General features: G+C 32.9%; 1 protein-coding gene across 9 annotated transcripts in view; it reads left to right on the forward strand.

The window, feature by feature from the left end:
• The window catches only part of Pgant9 (Polypeptide N-Acetylgalactosaminyltransferase 9), a 183,416-nt gene that overhangs the window by 133,979 nt on the left and 23,875 nt on the right, over nt 1–25,562 (forward strand). For 8 of the 9 annotated variants that reach the window (XM_053754119.2, XM_053754118.2, XM_053754124.2 and 5 more), the window contains exon 2: nt 15,149–15,174. The exons of the other annotated variant lie outside the window; for it this stretch is intronic. The gene's annotated coding sequence lies outside the window, so the exon portion shown is untranslated. The remainder of the gene's footprint in view (nt 1–15,148; nt 15,175–25,562) is intronic. 9 annotated transcript variants of the gene reach the window in all.

The following is a 25,562-nucleotide window of genomic DNA, read 5'->3' on the forward strand; positions in this document are numbered from 1 at the left end:
TATTGTCTTATAACGAATAATGGTCAGAATTAGTTTTTATTCTCATTATTTTAGTATAATATTTGTTCAATCGAGGAAGACTTATTTATCATCTTTCCAGAAATAGCCACTTCCGCCTCTTCTCAGGGATAATTATAAAGACTCTCTATTATGTTATCTTATAATAGATTTTTGTACATCGCAAGTAATATAGAACACTTATGTAACTAAATCGATTCGATTAGCTAAAGTATCACCTCGTGTAAATAAGGTATATCCTGACATTGATTTCACCCGTCCTAATACTAAATCAGGGTGGAAGGCACACAATAGTTCCCCGGAAGGTCGCACCCCATTAAGTGCCAGAAAGGTGACTGCGTGGAAAAGATTAACTTCACGACCTTTCGAACAAACGCGAAGATTTTGGATATAGTTCAATAAACAGCTATTGGCGCTTAATGTTTCGCGAAGGTATGTGATGTGACTCTAAAACCTAGTTGTCTGAATGTAAAAAGAGGTCTTTAATTCCCATTTGAAACTGAACTTTTAATATAGGTATCTCTGTGTCATTTGAGCGTTTCCCGGTTATTTCGTCAACCTATGAGCTGAGCTGAAGTAGGTACCGCCGACTCTGATCCATTTTCCTACTTTTTCGTCTCCACTTCGAATGGTTGATACAAATTAATATGTAATTCAGTGGTTATGTAAATTTTAAATGAGACAACTATTCATAATTTGCAAGCAGATCTTGTGTCGCTTGATGATGTTATCAACAGACGGTGCCAATGTAACCAATTGTTGTAGAGTTTCGAGTATTCCAGACAAAGTTATCCAAGTTGCAATATTGTTGGAGCCGCAGTTTCCCCAGTAACACACCTCGACTGGCAGAAGATCTTTGATGCGGTCTGCGCCGTGTGACAGTTGCGAAATCCCATTAGCGTAATTGATTGAAATGGAAATGATAGGATAATGCAAAGGACCTTTTGATATTACAAGCAACTAAGGTCTGTTTCACCACTTTCTGCTAAAATGACGTATTGTAATCTGACAGGTAAACTAACCTCTAGATAAATCTACCTAATGTGGTTGGCCTTTTTAAAGCTATCTGTTCCCTATGTTACATAAACGCTATCCGATACTTTTTCAACAAGCAATGAAAGAGATCCTTGATTCGTATTGGTTTTATTTTTATGGTTGTATTTTTTGTTATTTATGTTGATAAAGCTTTACTATTGAAGCAGTTCAGTTCCATTATTTTTTGCTTTGTATAAATATCTATCACCGCTATTTCTATTGAGTAACGTATATTGTTAACATCTCGAGCCAATCGTCATTTCAATTTCACAGCCACATGAACGATATATTTTACCTCCCTTAAAATTTGTACGGCTCCATTACCTCTCGCGCTTCATAGCAAGAGTTAACAAAACGCTTGTTTTTTGCATTCCCCCTCCCCTCACCGCGCTTCCGGAACTTTACCTGTTTCACTACACAAAATATCTAATTGAAAGATATGCCTCAATTATATGAATATCTTCTTTATTATTATCTGTACTCTTATTTATATGAAAACTATGTGTACCTAATGTCGAAAATTTGTTGCTCTACTAGATAATTTTCTTAAATTACTCTTTACTTGTATTTGAATAGTAGCAGTAATGATTTTGAATTGATATACAAAAAATCTTTATTCATATTGCAAAAATAATCGCGTAGTGTCACTCAAGCTCTCAACCATGGATGGAGTCAAATCGGTAATGGAAGTAAATAGAAATATTTCTACACTTACGCAGGTACCATCACAAATCTTCATCAAAAATCTTACGTAAATATCCATTCAAAAATATAACTGTTAGATAAAAGCTTTTAGTGTCCATGTCGCAATTTTGGTTGAATGTATCTGATTAAAATAAATGTACTTACGTCACGAAAATTGTAAATTTTAAAATTCTTCCATTGGAATATCACTATCAATACACAGTAATAACGGATTTTGATTCTGGTTTTTTAATAGTATGATATTTATTTGATTTAAGTATAGATAATGTGATCTCTGAGGTAGGTTTAGGTGTAAAATATATTTTCCCCATTATTCCCCATTTATCTGAATATTGCGTCACTTCCATAACTTACATTAGTTTATTCCGCGTTCCGGTTTTATTTACGAGCTCTTCAAGAAACAGGTGTGTCTTCGCTGAAGCCCCGTTTCCTTCCTTGCAATATACGCTGCACGGTTTTTCCTTTAAAATCCCTGATTTGTGGTTTTACTTTTGTCTGTTTATATGCATTTGAATTTAAAATTTATCAGATAAAACGAGCGGTGGTAGGTGTTATGTTTAATTGTATTTGAATTGTCTCCTCCTCAAATTTTCTAGTCACATTAACTATATAAGAAAAATACATCTAATAATAATAAATCTTTATTTCGGACAAAAATCCATACAAAGTGTTAGTACAAAAGGTATCTATATCTATCTTAGTACTTACATCTACGGGACTAATTGAAACCTGGCCTTTTGAGGCCTATATTTGCTATAGTATTATCAAGACTGCTAGTATAGTTAAAAAATATACATAATAAGAAATATACATACCAACCGAATGTCGGAATTTTAATAAAACACAGTAAATTGCATCTTCATCTTCTATTGGCTTGAATAAATATTAAACTTAATATACATTTTACCAATAACTTTCTTGATCCGAATTCTATAATTATATTTTTGAAATTTAATGGTAAGGTAATTCATTTATTAATATGTAGGTCAAATAAATAGAATAGAACAAAAAAAACTATGTACAATTACAAAAGAAGAAATTAGCCGAAACTGTTTACTAGTCCAGCCAATAAAGCTCTAATGACAAAGGAAAAACTTTCGTACCATATGTTATTTAGATAAAAACATTCAGGCTACAGATAAAACCTCATATTAATAATACTTATTTAAGTATATTGTATTATTTATTACCAAGAGAATTTAAAAATTCATGTAATGAATTTTACATTGAAAATGTATATAATCTTTAGGCTACTTATTTTCGTTACTAATTTTACTAGTTTACAATTGTTATTATTAAATAAAAAATGTAATTGCATAATAGCATATTTAAATTTAGTAAATCACCTCCAATCAGTGTCTTTGAGGTATCAATTTATCAAATTACCCTTCATGTTGACTGCTTGTGTGTGCGTTAAGGAAGTGTCACTTCTGCTTCTCTATAATTTGTGGTAATACCACACCATACTCAATCTTGTGCATCTTCCCTATATTACAAGAAAACGAATATTCCTGTCATTTCTTTCCCTCTTCCTAATGAGATATTCCAAAGAAAACCGGTGAATCGTGACGCCAACATTGAACATGATAATGGCATGTGCAGAAGAAAATGTAGATTGCATGTAATAACGGACGAAAATGAGATATTTTTCGCATGCTTCATTCTTCAGGATACATGGTTACGAGGCAGAATCTTTGTTAAATTTGCCGCGAAATTTTTACCAAAATTTTGTTGATGCGTGTTTAAGTCAAATCCCAAGTTACGTAAGAAACTATATTTTTCCGTTTAGAAGTTGCTTTCTCTCACCCGGGTCATTCGGAACTGTGACGCCCCAAAGCGTAATAAAAAATTGGCTAGGATTTTACAACCGACCTATCAGCCTTGCCTATCAGCTATTCAGCGCTGTGTCCCTTAGTCGCCTCGTAAGACATTCACGGCCATACGACACAACCATTCACATGGCTGAACTATTTAAAAAATTAAAAGTAAATAAAGATGCAAATGAATATAGGAATTTTGAAATGAAAGAACAATAAAAGAACAGAGAGTACTACCACTGAGTTAGTTTCGCTAATAACGAGAAGTTTGGGAACTTTTCCCGTCTTATCGAATCAGACTGACACTCTGGAGAATTAACTTTCACACATAGTTTTGTTTGGCCTTTGGCCTTTTGTTTTCTAATTACCTCTGATCTGAACTCATTTTGAATGAATGAAATACAATGCGCATTTGCTTGAAAAAAAAATGCTTTCATTTATTACACACGCTTCAAATCTGATTTTCATGAGTTGTAAAAAAATGTGAATAAAATTTCTTCGAAATTGATAAGAATAAAAGTTTTGTGATTTTCAATCTCTTCCATCCTGGTAAAAAATTAGTAATTTGAACTCCGATTTTAAAATTTGAATGCAAAATTTAGTCGTGTTTATACATTTGCTCTAAATGATTTATGTCATGCATGATTTGCACAGCCAATATAATATGTTCATTATTAATTAGAAAATTTGTGATATGATTTCCAAATATTATAAATTAATTTATAACAATTTATTGTTAAATGTAGAGCAATATGATATGCAGAATTTCTAAGGCGATGTACCTACATCTAATCGTGCGGACGCAGGCGCACGAATATTTGAGTGACCAGTGTAATAACACCAGTGATTTTTAATACCTACCTTATCCGTTCCTCGAAAACTAATTTTGCTAAAAAGCAACAGAAAGGGTAATTTAAAATAGAAAGCTTTTACACACTCCCAGTGTCATTCGGGGGTCGGGGGGGTTTAGGGGGGGTTAAAAGTCGTTTCATGTCTCCCCTTTTTTGTAAGTTTCGTAATCGCTAAGCCAACAATGAAATATATCCGAAACTGTGTTTGTCGTCGAGTGGGACATACTCAGCAATGATTTATGAGCACCGACGATGTATATATATGTTGTCACATCTTTTTATATTGTTGTCTCTCTTGTGCGGGTGCCGGCTGCTGCCCGAAACGTTATTATTTGCTTTGCTATTTTTCCACTCTCGCGTACAGTCGACGGTGTTTTGTTCCCTCGATCTCTAAGGAATGGTAATAGATGCTAGTTTTCTTTGAGTTTTGACAGGTTTATTTGCTCACGAGCATACGTAACACGGGTTTCTTTTGTCGTTTAAAATTTTGTGATTGCATAAGTCATAGTTTGCAGATAAGTATTTACGTAGTTGCTTTTGTATTCCCGGTTTTTGTTGAAAAGGCCGTCTTTTTGCCTATACCTATGTCTCTTTTATTATGCCAGCTAAATATCATGTTGTTATTCTGGTCCATCTCGCTGTTTCCAGCGACCTAACCTTAATCTTACTTAACTTGGAACTTTAAAACCAAGTTACGTAAAATACTACTTAGATAAATATGATGATGAGTTATTTGAAATTAAGAAATGTTCAAACAAAATAATTCATGCAAAGTAAACATCAGAGGAAGGTATCTATCAATTTAATTACGGCTAAGTAAAAACCAAGAGACTGGTTTGAGGAGATAGCAATCTGCGAAATATTACCGATTGCAATCGATGATCAAACATAATCATATCTCATTCCTTCCCGGTGAAAAAGAAAGGGATGGTTGTGATATTGCTCTTGTGAACTAGCCCGGCCGTGGGCTCTCACGACACGAGGTCGTGAGTAGTCTTTTGTTTTATTATTTTACTAATATGTAAAGAAACTAAGTGGATATTTCGCAGAATATACATGAGATGAAAATATTTCTGTACCTAACAGTATGCCTTTTATTATCATAGATTGGAACAAGGAATTCCTAATATTCACATTTCCTTTCGCTGGTTTTGTTTATAAAGTTTCCAAAACTCGGGCATCTTCTAAAACTACCCGAAGATTGACTAAATCAAGCTCGTACCCATCAAAAGCTATTTTAAACATTCTCATTTAAATTATTGTCCACTGAAGCTTTTACATTAATTATCTCTGATTTAATAAAATGCAACGTGTTAAAATTTAACCAATAAATGTGGTAACACTGTAAACATCAATAAAACTTATCCATCAACCTGTGTAAATATATCGTATATAATTATATTATACCTCAACAGTTCAACACACGCCTGACCCAATAAATTTGACATTGCCTGAAATAACTTATTAAATTACAATTTAAATCATTTATGAGCGTAATAAACGTGAAATAATGGAGCGTATATACTCGATGGGTTTTTAATTGAAACTTGGTACATTAAACTGGAATGGCTAAACGATAATTTAATGTGGGAGTGAAGGGTCGAGTGTAGAAAGTTATGATATTACGCCATAGCACGCTAAATGGGTCGAATTTACCCCATCGTCAAATAAATTGGGCCAAATTGTCCCCATTATGTGAACGCAAACCTGTGACAAAACTGCAGTTGTTACAAATTGATACAAAGATACGCAATACTGTCGCTAGTTAAGATATCTTATGTTTTTACTTGCACGAATATAGTGCAATATTCCCAGAGTAGCTTTTGAAATTCAATATATAGAAGTTCAGGCAAGAAATTCAAGGTGGATTCTTACACAATCCTTAGTAATATTTAATTCACTTTGTGGTTGAAAAAAAGGCAGAAAACTGCACAAGCTTGCATAAGTTACAATTACAACTAATATTAAGAGTGGATTGTACCAGGTCAACTTTGACGTTTACTTTAAGACGCGCGCCACCGTCTTTTAGATAAAATGGCGTACTTTGCTTTTTTCTGTGTAAAGTTGACGTAAAATGTTGCAGCATTTTACAACAATCTATGTGTAACATAGAAGTGAAACAAATCATAGATTGAATTATTCTGCTATGCCGCGGGCATACTTTAAAGGGGTAAAAGTAATAAATAAAAAGCTCTTATGTTCTAACAAGTAAATACCGAAAATATACAATGAGCGAGCACTTTTACACGGTACGTGAATATAATAAAGCGCCCTTTGTGTTTTCGCAAATGGAAAAACAGCCCTTAGCATACGGACATCCCTGACAAATAGCCGAACCGAGAGAATTTACGGGACCTCGTCCTTTTCAATATGCGCGCTGTAGGAGGCGCGCCCGGGATATGGGTGCGACACATTTCCCCGTTTTTTTTTATTGTTTTGTGTCGAGTTTTGATGGGTTATAGTTGAATATGGTCTTTGATAGTGTTTGCTTTGGATTTGTGTTCGTTAAAGTGGAAAATACTGGAAATAAATTCGACAGTCCATCAGTAGATTTCATATTCACAAATTCTTGCATCAGCTTAATGTTGTTATATTTATTAGTGCTTTTAACTCAAATATGTTACTATCATTTCGAAGAACTATGAATTCTGTATAGAGAATAGTTCCATATTTTGATCTATACATAGCTATTACAGTATTTTGTTCAGTTGATCATTGAAAAAGGAAAATTGTTCTTTATTTTGGTCGACATCGTTTATATCGATTTCTTCAAAAACTCTCTGAAACATGTTGAAAAAGAAATTGTCTAATATCAAAAAGTAAACGACAACAAAAGGGTAATTTTGTAACACATTTCCTAAGCATAAACAAATTACGCACACCCACGTAGGTACCGCTCGAACGGGGACTCGGAAAATGCTCGGATATGAATCGATAAATTATATCGATTTGAAATTCAAATGATTTGGAAAATTACATTTTAAGCATCAGTTGCATCAGCACCCGTCAACTTTGACGTTAACTTTAAAATGAGCACCGTCACCGATTAGGTTAAATTTGCGAACTTTACGATAATGTGCACAGATTAAAGGTAAAATAGTTTATTACATCGCTTTAAAAATAAATCTTTTAAATATATATATATATATATATATATATATATATATATATATATATATATATATATATATATATATATAGGTAATTGAATTCCCATAATATGAGTAGTGTGTAGGTGTGTAGTATAAAATAAATTTGTTTTTGTTTTTATAAATTCCAGTTCGTAATTTGAACTTCTCTCAACATGTTCTATATTTTTAAAACCGGAGTGTTATTATCAAGGGAAGTCTGCCAGCGTACTCGATATAAATGAACCGAACTTTTGAACTTAGGTTTCTAATAATATTTTCTTCAGAACTTTGCTGTATGAAAGGTAACACGACGTGAAGACAAAACTTATTTTATTTTATTATGTATCTATAACACTAATCATAAGTTTTAAAGTTTCTTTATTTTGAAGTAACTATTATTGAGCAATAAATTAAAGCAGGAACATTACGTGACCTACTTTATGTAACGGTTAAACTCTGAAGTGCGGCTATATCTAGTTTTAGCCGGTTAGACCTAGGTGCAGCCGGTCTCAGTTGGATATACCTAGAAGTAGAATTATTATCTTTGATTAGACCTAGCTTTAGCCTTTATTTCAGTTAAATCTAGATGTAGGTAACGTATGTGTAATAAGCGCGTGTATACGCTCATAAAATTGCATACTAAAATCGCACAGGTCTTAACTTTGTATTAATGCCTGGTTTAAATAATATAAAGAACTGTTACATATCTGAGATGCAAATAGTATCGAGTAAAACTCGTGAAGCAAATTCAAATACCTTTTTGGCGAATACAATCGAGATTTTTGTCAACGTCCACATTTAGAACAGTCTGTTCCTAGAAATTTTTAAAATTTAGAATCGTCTCGCTCGGTATCCAGTCATAGACGGCACTGCTTGCAAAGCCACTTTCTGATTTATCGGCACCCGAAACTCTGATATGAAAATCTGCTACAGTCCAGATATCGATATAAAATTTTCATATTATTTTTTTTATATATTTATACAGTATCACGTGGGATAGCCCGTGCGGGGCAGACAGAGCCAAAAGTTGCGAAACTCGAAGGCCATATGTATAGCATATGTTTAGCTGGAGATACAGATGGAATGGGCTAGTTTCCAAATTTTTGTTTTGATGACTATTCGAAGGATCTTATATCATTAGAAACACCAGTGAAAAAAATACTATGGTAATGACAATACTTTCAAAGATAAAATCACACATTTTTGGACTCTTGTGCGAAAATGTACGCGAAGAAAGATATGTTTGTTCGACAGCTACATTAAATATTACGTTTATGGTGATGATTTCATAATAAAAGTTGTTACAAAATGTTTTCTTATTTATGATGGTTAAATTTATTTTTATAATTTCATACTTTTGAAAATGGACTTTCCAACCAACTTTAAATCTTTGTATTTCGATCCAACTGCATTGTTACAGTCTATGAATTATCATAATGATCTTAAATATATCTATTTTATCTAGATTGTACATATTTTTTACAATTGTCTGACCTTGGCAACTTCGCTCCCAGAATAGCATGAAAAGCTATATTAATATATTGAAATTACATTTCTATTGAAAACGGTAAAAATGAAGGAAAATATGACTCTGCATAAGGAATCGAAACCAAAATGAATTGCATTTTCATTAGCGAAAAAACATGTGGTGGCGTCCTTGTTGACCTAATTATTGTGATCACAATACAAGCTTTTAACGAATAATAAACGGACTTCAAATTCTTATATTGCATTGTTGATATTGTTAGGTTGGTACCTAATCACGCAAAAAAATAGAAGCCTCCCTTTCAATTGTAATATCAGTACTCTCCAGTTTTGCTTTTCTTATTTAAGCTTAATTTTAATTTTTCTTATTTTGTACATTTAGCTTTATATATATATATATATATATTGTGTGACAATTTTCAATAATTTTATTGGAAATACAACTTTTATTTTATTTATTCATTTAAATTTTGACATTTTTAATAATGATGTAAATTCGTCCTAATTTTTATACCTATATTTGTTAATTGACGTCCTTGGAGAAAAGGCTGCGGTGAAGTTTGTTGCGCCGCTTCTTCTTCACCTGCGCTTTGGAAGCCGCCAGTAGACTTAGTTTAAGTAATTTTTTTGACGTCAATAAGTGATGTATATCATCCTAAATTGAATAAAGAATTTTGAATTTGAATTTGAATTTAAGCGTTCCTACGGTACGCTTTCCTACTTTTTCTTCCACCTCGTAGGGTTTTGTTTTTTTTTTTTTTTCAAATGCATACAGTTTATCCCAACTAATATTATAAATGTAAGTTTGTTTTATACCAGTTCACGCATTATCTATTGGACCGTAATTGTTATAAAATTTAGTTCACGGGTAGAAAATAACCTGGAATAACACAAAGGGTACTTTTTCTTCCGAAATTCCCACGAGACCGAAACCCTGGGGCGCAACTAGTTCTTAATAATGTCAAGTCAAATGCATTGAAGTATCCCTTTCATATTTTAGTTTTGCTACATGAGACATTTACAAACAATATCAAATTAGCGCTCTCCCTCTCTCTTTCTCTCATTTGAGCGTTCCTTCCGAGCCCTGAGTCCGCTTTCCCCCTTCCCCCAACTCGCATGGTTTTTGGCATCCTCATTTTTTTTAAATATATAAAATATATTGCTGATATTGTTAGAATATTGTAACAAGCCGTTAGTTAAATTTCAATTTGCTACTTACTAAACGCATATACAAATAATATCATATTAGCGCACTCTCTTATTTATGCGTTCTTTCTGAGCGTTGGAGTCTAGGATCCGCTTACCTACATTCTTTCTCCACTTCCCACAGTCCTCGGCCTCCTCATTTTATAATCACACTATTATAATATAATAATTGCGAATCATTGTAATAAATAAAGTGACATATCAATTACTTTGTTTTACTTGAATTTGAATAGTGGTTATTAATAACAATCTTGTGTGCAGCATATAATAGTGTTACAAAGTTTATACAATGTCTTTTATGGTAATAAAATATAGTAAACCAGTACGTGTAAATTCAAAATATTTTATTAATTGTCACGTCGTATCAATCTAGGTACATACATAAATTATAGAATATGTTTGCTGCTTCTCAATCATTGTATATTGTGTTTTTCGACGCAATCAAGGAAACCGCGTAAATTTTTACAATACGTTTATTGGACATAATTTCAGACAGAAAGAATAATGGCCAAACGTAGCCGAATTTAGTGGAACTGTGAAATCGAAGCATGAGACTACCCACATACAAAAATTAAATGTAATTTTTTACTACCGTATTTATGGAGGTTCTATTGTTGCTGGTTACTGGTAGTTACCAAAACCTACTTTCAAATTAAATAAAGGTATATTATAAAAATATATAGTGTCGATAGAAAATATATGAGACACAATGGAATCGTGAATTTTTTGGCTCAAACTAGAACTTTCTCGTAGTAAAAAAAATATTATTATGATTATATATTAACCAAGCGTAAATGTTAAGTACTAACGATTTCCGATAATACCTAAAAGATTTCTATTTTTTATTATCATTACGTCATTATTCCAAAGACGTTTGACGTCAACCATGGCCGAATCAAAGGTTCATTTTTCACAGAACTCATGTCAAAAAACACGCGAGGATAACAGATACTGTATCTGTATTGTCATTCAGGCTCGTAAAAGATAAATGTGACGCCTCAAACGTTGAGGGGTCAACAACTGAACCAAGCTATAAAAACGACCGTAAACAATGCGTATGGCCACTTAATTATTTACCACTTGCAGAGACAGCCCCCTTGTTTGATGTGGGACATGTAAACAGTCCTACCAACTTAATGACAAACAGAAAATCGATTACTTCAAAAATTACTGTAATAAAAAATTAAAATCAAAGTTGCTGGCATCATCATGTCTACTAGAAAAGAGCTGACGATTGCCAAACAGCTGAAACACACATTTTCGAAACATAGCTAAGAACATTATCGATTAAATTATTTTTCGAATATTTTTTTCAACCATTTTGATCTAGTGATCAAAATCGGTTTAACCGTTTGGCTGCCACGATGCCACGGACAGATACACAGACACATTAAACTTAAACTTCCTTCTTTCGTGTGTGGTTAAAAAGAGAATAGAGTTTTAGTATTATTTTCTTTTGATTTAATAGTATTAAGAATAAGTAATATGGACACGTATTTTACAGTACGCTACGCGGCGTGATTACGGCACGTGGATAAGAGTTAATTAAGCCCTGGCTTGTATCTGAATGTAACAAAAAAAAATAGGTAGTCTCAAAGTAACGTCTCTAACAAAAAATGTAGGTACACATCCTCGGACTATCGCCTAAATAAATAAAAAAGATTAAAAAGCCCTTAAAATACAAGCAGCAGGTTATAAAAACAGGGTAGATACTTTTCATTGTCGGGGAAAATGGACAATCTCGCCGTTTCAAAGGAGCCTTCCGTAAGAAAATTAACTGTATAAAAAATGGGGGTAACCTTCCGGCTTATTCAGGGCCTGGTGATAAATCAAAAGTTGTCATATCTTTGGTGTAGACAGACGAAAAGACGGACAATAGAAAACGTCAGCAATGTTTCTTTTCAACGTCCCTTTTTGGAATAAAAGATCCCATCTTTCAGGTGCAAAAGACGAATTCAAGTTATTTCGTTAGACAGAAGTTTTAATTGATGAATCTTGGAGTAGACAGGGGAAGAATGTAGGAGTGGGGGGTTGGAAAGAATGTATTTTCAGAAAACAGTCAATAGCAATGTTGTAGATCAAAAGTCGGGAAATCACTGAGTTATGAGACTGTTTGATAAGTAATGTAAGGAGGTTTGAAGAGCAAAGTCTCATTTACATTTCAATTATTATGGTAAATACAAATAAAAACGTTAAAGCGTAAATACAACAAAAAAATTCCTTGCTTTACTATTTTTAGAAGTAGATAATTAGAAATAAAAGGCCAAAGAAAATATATCTCTAAAAATAGTGTATTTGTACATTTTATATTTTTTACAAACTCATAAACTTATCAATAGTTAAGTAATGACTATAAAATTCCATTTTCTATAAGCACATTGAAGAAATCTAAAGTAGAACTATACCATTAGTTGTACAGTCAGTAGACACTAACTTCACAATAGTATCCCCTGAGACTTTTAGCTACAGTTGCTATTGAGCTCAAAGTTCGCTATCGCCAGGAGATCTGAGCGTATTTCGTAAAGAAAAGTGGAACTTCAATAACTGACGGTCAATTAAAAATTGAGCGGACGACGGAAAGTTGGACCGTCCAAAGACCAAGTTTTATCTTGCTCCGTGTTTAGTTTCGCTTCTGTAGGGATTTAATGGTTAAACATGGAGCTTCGATTTGATTTCGCGAAATTTCAGACTTTTAAAGTTTGACTAATTCATAAAGATGATGATGACTTGATAAAGTTTTTTTCGAAATACTAATGGAATATTGAAGAAAAACCTAATAGCGATGCAAATACTTTCATATTTAGTAATTCAACTCATATGTCATTGTAACAATTTATTTATTCATTCATGTAAATTTTATTGTAGTCAACTAAATTGGAAATACCTAAAAATCAATGAAATACACGACCCTAAAGATCTTCTAGTGGAATTAACCCTTCTTAATATTCATCACCAAGCATATTTCGACCCAAATCGTTATGGGGGCAATGTTAAGTCAATTAAGAGCCAGGCCCTTATTAGATCCGGACATATCTGGATCCGTCCGGATATAAGTGGTTCGGGGCGCGTCGAGTCGGAAACTAAAATCGGCGCTGGTCTAATGGCGCGCTGGTAACGAGCAACGAGGGTTCTCCAAACCTTCAGGGGGTTATGCACGAGTTAAGGGCTTGCGCTCAACGACACTGTTCAAATTAGTTTCTTTTGGTATTTCTTCTCAGCAGCGGTCGTTCCGAAATGCCAGTTTTTGTAGCTTGAGAGAATTACTAAATAATATAAAATTTGACGTGAAAAAGTGCCTGTGGTAGTCTTAATTTCTGATTAAATGATTTGATTAACAGGATTTTTTTATTATAATTCTACATTGTATACCGCGGTTATGGCTGATATCCAATGATCAAAATCCTTCAAATTTTAAGCAAACAATTTATCAAAAAAATATATACACAGGCACTTTTCATGACATATTCGAAATAAAATAAGATTTATCTATTATTTAAGCTACAAATCACTGGCAAAAACGACGCCAACGATGATCGCATCTGATTAGTTCAACACCTTTCACCGTTATAATAGGATATTATATCATTATGGTCTAAGGGCTAAAACTGAAATTAGAATAAGTAAATAAATATATTAATTAGGACAAATCCCACAGACTAAGCTAGCGCCAAAGTAAGTTCGAGACTTGTGTTATGATATACTAACTCAACTATACTATAGTATAGTTTATAACATATTTAGATAAACATCCAAGACCCGGGCCAATCAGAAAAAGATAATTTTCCATCATGACCCGACCGGGGATCGAACCCGGGGCCTCTCGGTTCAAAGGCAAGCACTTTACCAATGCGCCACCGAGGTCGTCAGAAAAGAATAGAAAAAAAATTACAAGGAATTAAAGTTTCTGTAGCCCATGTTTACAAGAGAAACCCAACCAAAACAAATCGTTGGTGATATTCAACCTTTAAAATTTCTTGTTATAACAAAATACCTATGATTAATGCACATCGTGGGATTGCCTGTGGGTGGCCTTTTAGCCCAAAAACAAATTTTGGAAAAGACGCTCGGTGTCTCACGTCGTCCTTGCGTATTGCAGTGTCCGTGATTTTAGCTTGTTCTATTTTACTATCATCAAATATTTGCTTAAATTATGAGAAGTGTTGTAACCGAGTAGTGTGTATGAATTTGCAGCGCTTATACGAGTTAGTGACCCAGGGTGAAACATTGAAATGATGGACTTAACATGCACTTTTTACTCTTTAACAGTATCTAAATAAGGCATAAAGCAAGATAATAACATAAACTGATACATAACCTATTACATATATTACATATTATAATATATTACAGTTATTCGTTATTTCTCTATTTGCAGGTATAAAAGATCACAAAATGAATTAAAATTATGAGATATATGTAAATGTGCGTTACCTTCTAGTCTGTCACATATTATGTATTTTTATTACAGTATCACTGAGTTCTGTATATGGCGGTTTAGTGAAACTTAAAGATTTGTATGTTTACTATAAATTAAAAAATATATATATGAAAATTGGGAGAAAACTTAGACGCATTTACATTAACATTTAAATTTGAACAAGTTGATATGAGTTTATTGTTAAATCTCTCTCTTCGTGTCCCCTGCCGTGAAACGAGAGATTAGTATCAAATATAAACATTTACATTTTGAAGATTTGATTGTATTAAAGAAAAGGCGTATGACATCCATTGTTTACGAATAAAATTATCTATATAATGGAAAAAATATACCTACCTACCTCTATTATGAAACATAAACTGCTATTGAAATCGTATGGATGCTATCAAATTTTTATTTAACCACTGATATGTTTTCTATTGTTTAAGGAAAAATAAATATATTTTTCTTTGCTTGTTACAGGATTGCCTGCGACTATTAAATTGAAGGTAAAATTAAGAGTAAATTAGTAATGTAGTTCAACAATATGGCTTAATGGTTTGTTTAGAACAAGCCATTAAGTAAGTCTTTACACGTATAAGTTATTGCGCGTGGCGTTTTGAGAACTTTCGAACTATTTTTTTTTTTATAATAATGAGATGAAAAAATTCTGGAATCGAGCGCGAATTGAATCCACGCCCCTATCTATCCGAGACAGTGTTTTTAATCACTGAGCTATATTTTTTTCACCTCATTATTATTTTCAAAATTTGTTAAAAAGTGTATTTGACAGGTTTAACAAAACTATTTAAATTTCCAACTGTGAAATTCAAATAGATACATTTTGTTATTAACAGTGTTTACTTAGAATTGCAAATGTTCCTCTCGTAAGTATTGTATAACTTTACTAACGTTTATGCGGCTTGAGTTACGTCACCAATAATATAAGTGCCATAGTAATGTCGTGCCTTGTTATATCAATTCTGTTTGGCCATTAATTTATCAAACTTTCGTATTTATAATATCTGTAGGATGAATAGTATGCATATTTCCACACTAACATCATAAATGCGAAATAATCTCAGAGTTCAGATATACTTTTTAAAATTTCTACCCCTAGAGGTACCGGAAATTTGGGATGAAAGTTTGTACAAACGCACCCGATACATTTTGCCGCGGGCGAAACTGCGGTTAACAGCTCGTATAGGAAAAGCATGGCTCTTTACTGTCGGGGTAATATGTATTTTAGAAATATTTTGAATTTCAATAAAACCTTTAAAACTAATTCCATAATTAATTACATTTTTTAAGTTTTTTATTAAGGCGCTTTAGAGAAAGAATTTATAAGGAAGTATTATAGTTTTCTTTAATCCAATGTGCCACCGATTCAATTTAGTCAACCGTGACTACATTGTGTAATGGAAAACTATTTACTTTCCAGGGAAATTCCATATCTAGTATGGCATAATCCATTAAAATATTTTTGTGTTTTGCTAAGAAATAAAAGAAATTGATAAAAAGGTGGCGCTAGTGTGCGGGTGAAAGATTTCTTTATTTTCCCCTGAAATTAGATGTTTATTTACTTAACAAACATGCATTTTTGCTACTTTTATGCGAAAGCATGTTATTAGTCCTTAGAATATGAAAAGTTTCCTAATAACATATTTTTACTGTATATTTTTCGAACAAAATAAAACAGATTAGCCTTCGTACACAAGCAATAGAAGCACTGAATTGGATAATCAGATGTTAATCATTGTAATAAAACTAGAGGTTTATACGAGGACTTGAGAATCGCTATTATTGTATTGTTAAAGCTCTTGTTCGAAAATAATATCGTATTTATGTAAACAAACAGATTACTTATCAAATTGATCGTGGTGTCTGGTGTTAAACAAAAGATTTGTTTTCCACGGCCCATGTGATAATGTTTCTAGTTCAAGGTTAGTTTTTTACAGAAGTCAAAATCACATGAAGTTACCCTAATTCATTGCGAATTCGTTGCTATATTTAGGGTAACTTTGACTTATTGATGTAAATTGAGTAAATTATTATATCGACGTCACGAAGCCCGGCACGTCATTTCTCCTTGGAGATGCTATTGTTGCCTATCAGCTGCCGAAGCTATGTGTTCCCTAGTCTGACATGGATTGGTCCTTTTCTAGGACGGAAACACCACACTATAAAACTATTTTTGTTCCCACTTCTAATGTAATATTAATTGAAATGTTATTCCTTTGAGTGATTTATATTCTCATTTAAATAACAAGCCTTATGCCCACGAAAATATTTTAATAATAAATGACGTGTGGCGTGGGAGCCGCACTTCAAGCGTGAATACATTTAGAAAAGAAAAAGAAATGATTTCTATTTTTCTTCCTTGAGTTATTATTTTTGGAATTGATATTGAGAAAAATACTGATTAATATCGACTTATAGTCAAAGTAATCAACTTCAATTTTATCATGAATCATAATGTATAATTATCCTGTACCTTTCCCTGTCACTTTATATTGTAAAACTGGTGGTCTGGCCTGCATCTGGAGTTCGCATGGGGTTATTTATTATAGATTAGTAGTCAAGGGCTGTAAGGCATCAATTGTAGCCCGAGATATTTAGCACGAACGCAGCGAGGGCGCGCCTATAGTTCGAGGGTGCAATAGATGCTTACACCCGAGCAAACTACTCTGCTTTAAGTCTCGATTGTGAGGTAAGTAGAACAAAAACCGACATTATAAGAATTGTTTTTATGAAAGATGTAAAGTATACCTATTTAAACCTTCGGGAATAAATTGTATACGTTACGTGGTTTAAAAGAAGAAAGCTTAGCAACAGACAGACGTGGTGAGCGACTTTGCTTTATACTAATGGTTATAGTGTGATTCTTATTATAGTTTAAAAAATTAGTTAGTTGCTTTATGTCACAGCTTTATTAAGTGCAGTAGAAATTATCCATAATAAATCATGATTCACGACCTTGATTAACCAACTACTCTTCATGTCGACTCCAAACATTTATTTCCATATAAAGACGGAAAAATATCTTCTGTATCCTGCCATCTCGCTAATGTGATGATTTAGAGGTATATAAATGAAGGAAATGGAGTGTAAGTGACTGTAACATTAATCTGGTTGTGTTTTGGCGGGAGGATAAACCAGATTTCAGGAGGGTAATGAATGAGCAAATCTATTTAGGGTTTTATTTCTGTGTTGTACAAAGGCCTCCTGGATGTAACGCGTGACTTTTTTTTCTTAATAAAATTGTAATACAGTGTATGCAGCCAGCTACAATTTTATACAAGGAATACAATAAACTCGCCTCTATATTGACTGAAAAGAGATATCATAATTATTAAAGGTAAAGGGTTTTTGAAAACATATTAAGTAGGTACATATGTTTTTAAAACCCTTATGATAAGACTTTTAATCTCATAGTACCTACCTATATTGTTTCTTTTTAAATAAAAATAATAACATCTTACAGCCGCATCCGTCTAAATGTGGTTTGTGAGTGTTGCAACTTTTGGCTCTATTTACCCGGAAGGGATGAAAACGGCAAAGTGCTATTTTCATCCCTTACATTAAGTTAAATTATTAAATATATAATATTAGGACAAATTAAACAGATTGAGGTAGCCCCAAAGTAAGTTTGAGACTTGTGTTATGGGATATTAACTCAACGGTACTATATTTTATAGCAAATACATATATGGATAAACATCAAAGACCCGGGCCAATTAGAAAATGATTATTTTCCATCATGACCCGACCGAGATCGAACCCGGGACCTCTCGGTTTGGGGGCAAGCACTTTACCACTGCGCCATCGAGGTCGTCATTCAAATATATAATTTTAGTTATTAATTATTAACCAACAAAGTATTCTACAACGATAACGATAACATTCGGTAAAATATGCTACAGTGCCGGTCCATATTGACCACACTGTCGATTGTAGTCCCGACATGAATATCCTGTCACGAGTTCATTGACCGATAACGGATACTGGTACTTATTCTATTGATACAACATGTGTTTTGGTCAGATTTCAATTTATTTTTGTTGCATCCGTAAATAATATAAAGAAATTTCAGAATTTATAATATACTAGCTGCGCCCCGGGGGTCGGGAATTTCAGAATAAAAAGTACCCTATGTGTTTATTCCAGGTTATATTCTACCGAGTACCAGATTTCATAATAATCAGTCCAGTAGATTTTGCGTGATTAAGTAACAAACATACACACATATATCCTCGCAAACTATCGCATTTATAATATTATAGTAGTCGTTTGGCTGCCACTATAATATTTTACCATAACCCTTCAAGCCTTGAGTTATAGGTATATGTGTTATTACACACATCTAATTATACTTAAATACAAAAATCACAAGTGGATTGAAACAAAACGACGAAATAGATTGGTAGTCTTCCTTAACTTTCAATTGTTTGTTTTTGTTCACGTGAAACAATTTTGAAATAATAAAGAAAATTATTTATAGAAATGAATACTGAAGATTTAAAAATAAGAACTAAATTTCCGAGTCTATGTTTCAAATTCCGAAATGTATTTGAAAGTGGGGGAGCATTTTAACTGCTCATAATTTCTATGAAATTGCTTGGAAATGGAGAATTATAAAACGAAGACCAGAGTCTCAAGTATATTCTTAATGTACTTTCGGGTACTTTATTTTGAAACAGCACTGCGCTCGAAATTTGTTTAATTACTTTTAAGTTTTATTAGCAACTAGATGATGCCCGCGGCTTCGCTCCCGTAGCAATTTTAAGATTAAATATAGCCTATAGCAATCTTGGATAATGTACCTTTCTAATGGTGAAAGAATTTTTTAAATCAGTTAGTTAGTTTCGGAGATTACCCGCCTCAAACATACAAACTCACAAACGCTTACCTCTTTATAATAATATTAGCAATATCCGTTATTAAATGATTTTGAGAAGAAAATTAATCTATATTTATCTGACCTCATATTTATAAAAGGTTATTGACAATATCGCGCTTTATAATATTTAACATTGACAGAACGAGATAAAACATACTTTCGCTTAAAATTTATTTTAACTTTTTTGTGAATAACAGGGTTATAGTTTACAATTTTTTTATTTTTAATAAACTAAACTTAAATAAAACAAAAACCCCATTTAACCATTTAAAAAAAACAACACGAGTCATAATGAGAAGTAAAAATTTCGCTATTTTCGCAGCATCTAGCAACAAGCAAAGCAAGATTCACATATTTCTTCATAATAGTGTATACAAGAGATTCTGTATATAGTGGGTATTTTGTGACGCCATCGTATGTACAAATAAGTCCCACTTTACTGTTACTGTACCTTTCCTGGTGCTATAAGCCCTTCCAATTGTCATGCAGCTTAGCGGGTGAGCCCTGGAGATTGTACTGGATTGCTTTGGCGAAATATATAAAAGCATTTAAAGTTTTATGTTTGGTCTGTGATTTTATTTCTTATCGGATTCAATTTTTTTTTACAATAATACAAATCTCCGAATCAAACAATCGAAAATATATAGATAATTGCAGTTCATATTTTAAAATTATCGATATTATTTTAATATAGAATTATAATTAATGAATATAGGCTACTATATAGCTATATTATACAGGCTACTATATATTCATAACCTTATTATCAATGTATATTGATAATAAGGATCATCCAATCCAAAGAACAAACAATCACAATTATTTGACTTATTATCATATATATGATAGATTATTTGATTTATTTGGATATAGTTTGTTCCTAAACAAACCAGCCTTCAGCATCAATTTCTGAATACACCATTGAAATATGTGTTTCTTATTGAACTATAAATACCTATTTACCAAAAAATGCATTGAAATATTTGCAAGTAAATAACCAATATCTTTTTATCAGCTCAATCTTTCGTTAAATTTTCTCGAAGTGCATCACATTTTCCCGCGCTTCCAATGCAATTTGCGACTTGCGTCTGTACCGTCCGAAATCGGGAGATTTTCCAACTTTGTGTCTTCAGACTTCTAATACTTACATTATGTACTACTAGTTGCGCCCCGGGGCTTCGAATTTCGGGATAAAAATTGCCTTATGTGTTGTTCCAGGTTATAATCTACCCGTGTACCAAATTTCATAACAATTGGTCTAGTAGATTTTGCGTGAAAGAGTAACAAACATACATACACTCATCCTCACAAGATTTCGCATTTTTAATATTAGTTTAGTAGAGCGCGTATTTCTTGTGATGGTCTATATTAACTTATATGTTGGTATATAAATAAAATTTCAAATAATTTAAATATTGTAAATTTCTCTTTATTTCCAACTATACTTTAGTTGTTTTTATAAGCATTCATTTAGTTTTACCTGTAGGTACCTGTAGGTATGTTTGCTTGTCTGTCTGTAATCAAATTTTGCAAGTTAGATTTGTCCTACTTCAAGTTGTTCTAAGGAATTCGAATTTCCCACGTTGTTTCAGTGCGCCCAGGAGCGGCTCCCAACGAGGGAACTCCTCAGCGGTTTACAGCACGGGCATCGCTTTTTTGTCAGAAGTTAAATTGTAAATGTAATGCAATAAAAGCTTGTGGCAAAAATGTTTTTTTTAATAAAAATAACTAGTGTCTTTTGAGGAAGTAACAATGACTTTGTAAAGAATCTCATCTTACATAGATAAGTATACATACTAAACTCATTAAAATACTAAGCTGCAAAGTGGAAGTTACATTCTAAAGGATGCTTATTAATTGAACATCCTGTTTTATTTACCATTTAAGGATCGGGAATGCATCAGTGGATTGCAACTTTACAAGGTCGAAATAGCTTCATGTATGTAGACAGTATAAATAGATATTTATTTAATTTTCTTATTTTAAGAGCTTTGCTCTTGTCCGTATCATCATGAGTAAACGAAACACATTGTAGAAGTTCCCTCTCTCTCTAACCGTCGCATGTTTCCGGCAAGCTTTGATGTCTTGAAATCTAAAAATTAAGAAGTAAACCTAACAGTTTTGAAGATGCGGAACACAAAAAGTTGTTTAGCAATAACGTAAGCACTTATTCTTAGATTTATTGTCTCATTCTCTGTCTCCCATCAGAAAGTTTTCTCGGGTTTTCATTTTTTTCCCGATTTTCATTTGCAGAGTACCCTACCCGGTGTCAGCGTAAAAAAAAAATTATGATCCGCCGCTGAGCTGGCCCCAACCCTCTTTAAGCATGCTGTTGTTGCTTATCAACGACATCCACGGTTGCATAATTGAGTGGTACGTCGCTGTCACTGTTGTCGCGTCAAAGACAAAGACAAAGATTATTTATTTGCAAAAACATGAGTTTACGTTTTTTTGCAATGTGGTGTTAAAAGAAAAACTTAATCCTACATGTTTCACCGTCCACGGGTATGCAAATTTAAATGGAGAGCTTGCTATCATCCCACTTAACAAAATCAAATAAATAAAAGTAATTAAATTAACTAAATTTTTATCTCTCCATTAAAAGAAATCGTTCAAATTATAATAACATTTATCAATTAGCAAGGACCTGAGGTGCTTTTTAAATAAATTTAAATTCTGATCTTTAATTCTTTGTTGTGTTTATAAATATCTGTCAAAAGTTCAAAACTAAACTCATCATTTGGGCGGCTTACAAATGGTCAATTAATTCGTTCTACGTTTTCCCAGAAAATTTCCTACGTTTATTCCTCTGATATGCGGACATAACTAGGCATATTTTGTGGTTAAGCAGAAAGTGACTAATGTTCCAGGATTGTCGTACACATGTATGTATCTACCGTTGCACTTGCACCGGTAGCCCCTGCAACGGTCGATCCCCATTTGTGGGTTCCGTGTTCCACTGTGCCGGTTATGGCGGTGCAACTGTGCCAACGCGTTTGCAACCACGGTTTTGTTTCATGGAATCAATTTACTAACATTATATTAATCATTAGGAATTCTGATTCGATCTTGTGGTTGATGAGTGGGGACATCTCGCATGTTTCCCGTTTGATTTTGATACTTATTGCAATATATTTATTGATTTTATTTAATTGAAATTGATTTTAAAAGTCGTAATTTATGTTTTGTTATGTTGTTTATATTTTAGGTATATTATTTTTGTGAAGCGATTTATTGTTTTGATTGTGCTCATATTTCATGTCCTGCTTGTATATTTGTATGATATTTATTTAATACGGATAGAATATTTATCTAAATAAGCATTGAAACCAGTTTTATTAAATCTTACCATTTTGGGTTAATAAAGTTTTTGAGAAAGTAGGTATATTACTTATTAACAATACGAACAAATATAACAGATGTCTAAAATTAAAAAATGTGTTATAACGCCACAAGAAAAACCGTAGAGGATCAACCTCAGATGGCTTTATGAAATTTGCAGCTACGAATTGCAGCCAACTTCGCAGTAATACATGCCAGATAGGCCCATTAACAAATAATCGGATTACGGCTGCATTCACTGACCAATCAGCGATGGATTAAAGCCGCTATAAACATGTTATAGGCCTGAATTTATAGATTATATAGTGAGCAGAAAGAAAATAATATAAACGACATTTTGGTTGTAATTAAAATGTTGCTTCCTATAATGATATTTTTTGGCGAAGGTATTGTTCGTGCTGTCGATGTTATATTAAAGCTAAATTTCAAGGATTCGCTTAATAAAAAAACCTTTTGAATATAAAGATAGGAATTTCAAATTAATAGTTATCTAAATGGAATTAAAAGGTTTTGAAAAATTTTAGATCATTTTTAGATATTGATAGTTAGATGTTGATAGATAAAGTCAATGACTTATCTACTACTGACTCCACATTTCACTATGTCTAAACTTAGTAAACTTATAGGTATTTAAGTAGTAACTTAGTAGGTAGGCTGTATGTCTAGCTGTATCACTGTTAATTTGATTTCCACCACGATTTATATTCTCTCGCGAATACGTAAACTTTTTGCGTTCATTCTCTGCACTGTCGTTGCTTTGTCCTTTAAGCCTACATTTATAATGTGTCGTCCAGTTTATAGATAGGGCTCTAGGGAGCAGTTGCGCCTGCTTTTGTTCAGTGAACTCATTTTATAGGTCACAGCGGCTGCGTATTAACGTTCTTTTGTTTTTAATTTTTGACATTTATTGTTGTATTTTTAGACTCAGTAAGCTATTTTTATGTAAACGTAGTAAATTGAGAAATAAATTTTTCAGTCAAGTGGTTTTAGTATGGTCGTGCCGTGGTAGTATTAAATAAGCTACACACTTGTGCTTGATAAAGTCAGTATACATTTTATGTTCACGGTGCAACAAGGTAAATTCTTACATTCCAGACTTCAATATATTCTTTGACCACAAGGTACTACCAACAGGTAGGAACTATTATCAAACCACACGAAATAAAATTTCAAGTTTCTATTTGAAGTTGTCTGGTTTGAAGCTAAGCTACCCGACCTGTTCTGCAATTTTTAAAGTTTCGATACTTATACATATAATAAAAAGATTTATACAAAATATATAAAATCAAGGTGTTGTTACCATCATTAAAAAGCGCCAATTACTTACCAGATTATACCCGAAGGCCTCTTTACGTACACCAACACGACCTTGACTCATTGCCACATGCGTGAGGTGTCAGCACGACTTAAATATGATATCACTATGCCGGGAATCGTTGATAGATCGTTGAAGAAATACCAAAAAAAACCAAACGCATTTTACTACGGTTTTCACCAATAGGTGTGATTCCCGTGGAAGGTTGTATCCGAGCGATCACGGGACAGACCGCTAGTTACGATTAAAAATACCGTAAAATGGCGACTGGGTTATATGGCACATACAGCTGGATTTTCCGCTCAAACGCAATGTCGACGGGGACATTTCGTTGCGGCGCGCCTGCGGTCTTATTAAATTGTCGAATCGACACGTCATTGTATTTGGACACAGCTTTTGCTAAATGCATGTGATAATAGGTTGTTAATTATTTATGGAAAATTGGATGTATTTATGTTTTATATTGTTACGTCATTGTTTGTATTTAGACACGGCTTCATCGATGTGCAATGCTAGATTTCATATTGATTTCTTATGTGGAGTACTACTTCCACATGTTCCAGTAGTTGGTACTTTGTAGCTTTGGTAAATATTATTTAATTTAGAATATGACTTGAAAAAATGTCTGTGAACATCTAATTTCTGAATAAAATATTTGTTTGTGATTTCGTATTTCGTTGAATATCAGCGCAAGAAATTGGTTTAGTAGTTTCGTAACAACCGAGCTGCTGTGCTGTGCTGTGAACGAACTAACGCACGAGTGAATTTATAAGGGTTTCATTTTTCCTGCTTAAGGTACAGACCTTACCTCGCATTTTAACATAGGTATGAGTAGCTTACTCTTGTGATGTCTGTTCACCCGTTATCGATAACATAGTTAAATACAATGCTATCGTTTTACATTTATTTAAGTCGAATCTGAACCGCGCAAATTTGAGTGATCAGTGAGAGCGCATTTGAAAATATCAAAGTTGATATATTTTGTATCAAATTCACCAAATATCAAAATGGTTAGCTAATATTAGGTAATATTTTTAACTTTAAACTATTAATTCACGCGCGGCCCGATCTGACGCGATCCTATTGTTGTTCAATTGTTTTTATTATCTCCATAATCGAAGGGTTATCTTTATCAATTATTTATATTTTTACCTAGAACAATAAAGTTTGATAAATGAATCTATAATTATCATTATATATAAATATAACCTGTATATAACTTTAAACTCTAACCCCCTTATTAATAAAAACGTTATTCTCTGATTAGCCTCGGAATAGTTATTCTTTGTATTGTCTCGTTCTTTCAATGTCAAATGCTGAAAAGAGAGAGAGGGACAAAA

The sequence above is a fragment of the Plodia interpunctella genome, chromosome 13 (assembly GCF_027563975.2).
Source record: "Plodia interpunctella isolate USDA-ARS_2022_Savannah chromosome 13, ilPloInte3.2, whole genome shotgun sequence".
Classification (NCBI taxonomy): Eukaryota; Metazoa; Arthropoda; class Insecta; order Lepidoptera; family Pyralidae; genus Plodia; species Plodia interpunctella.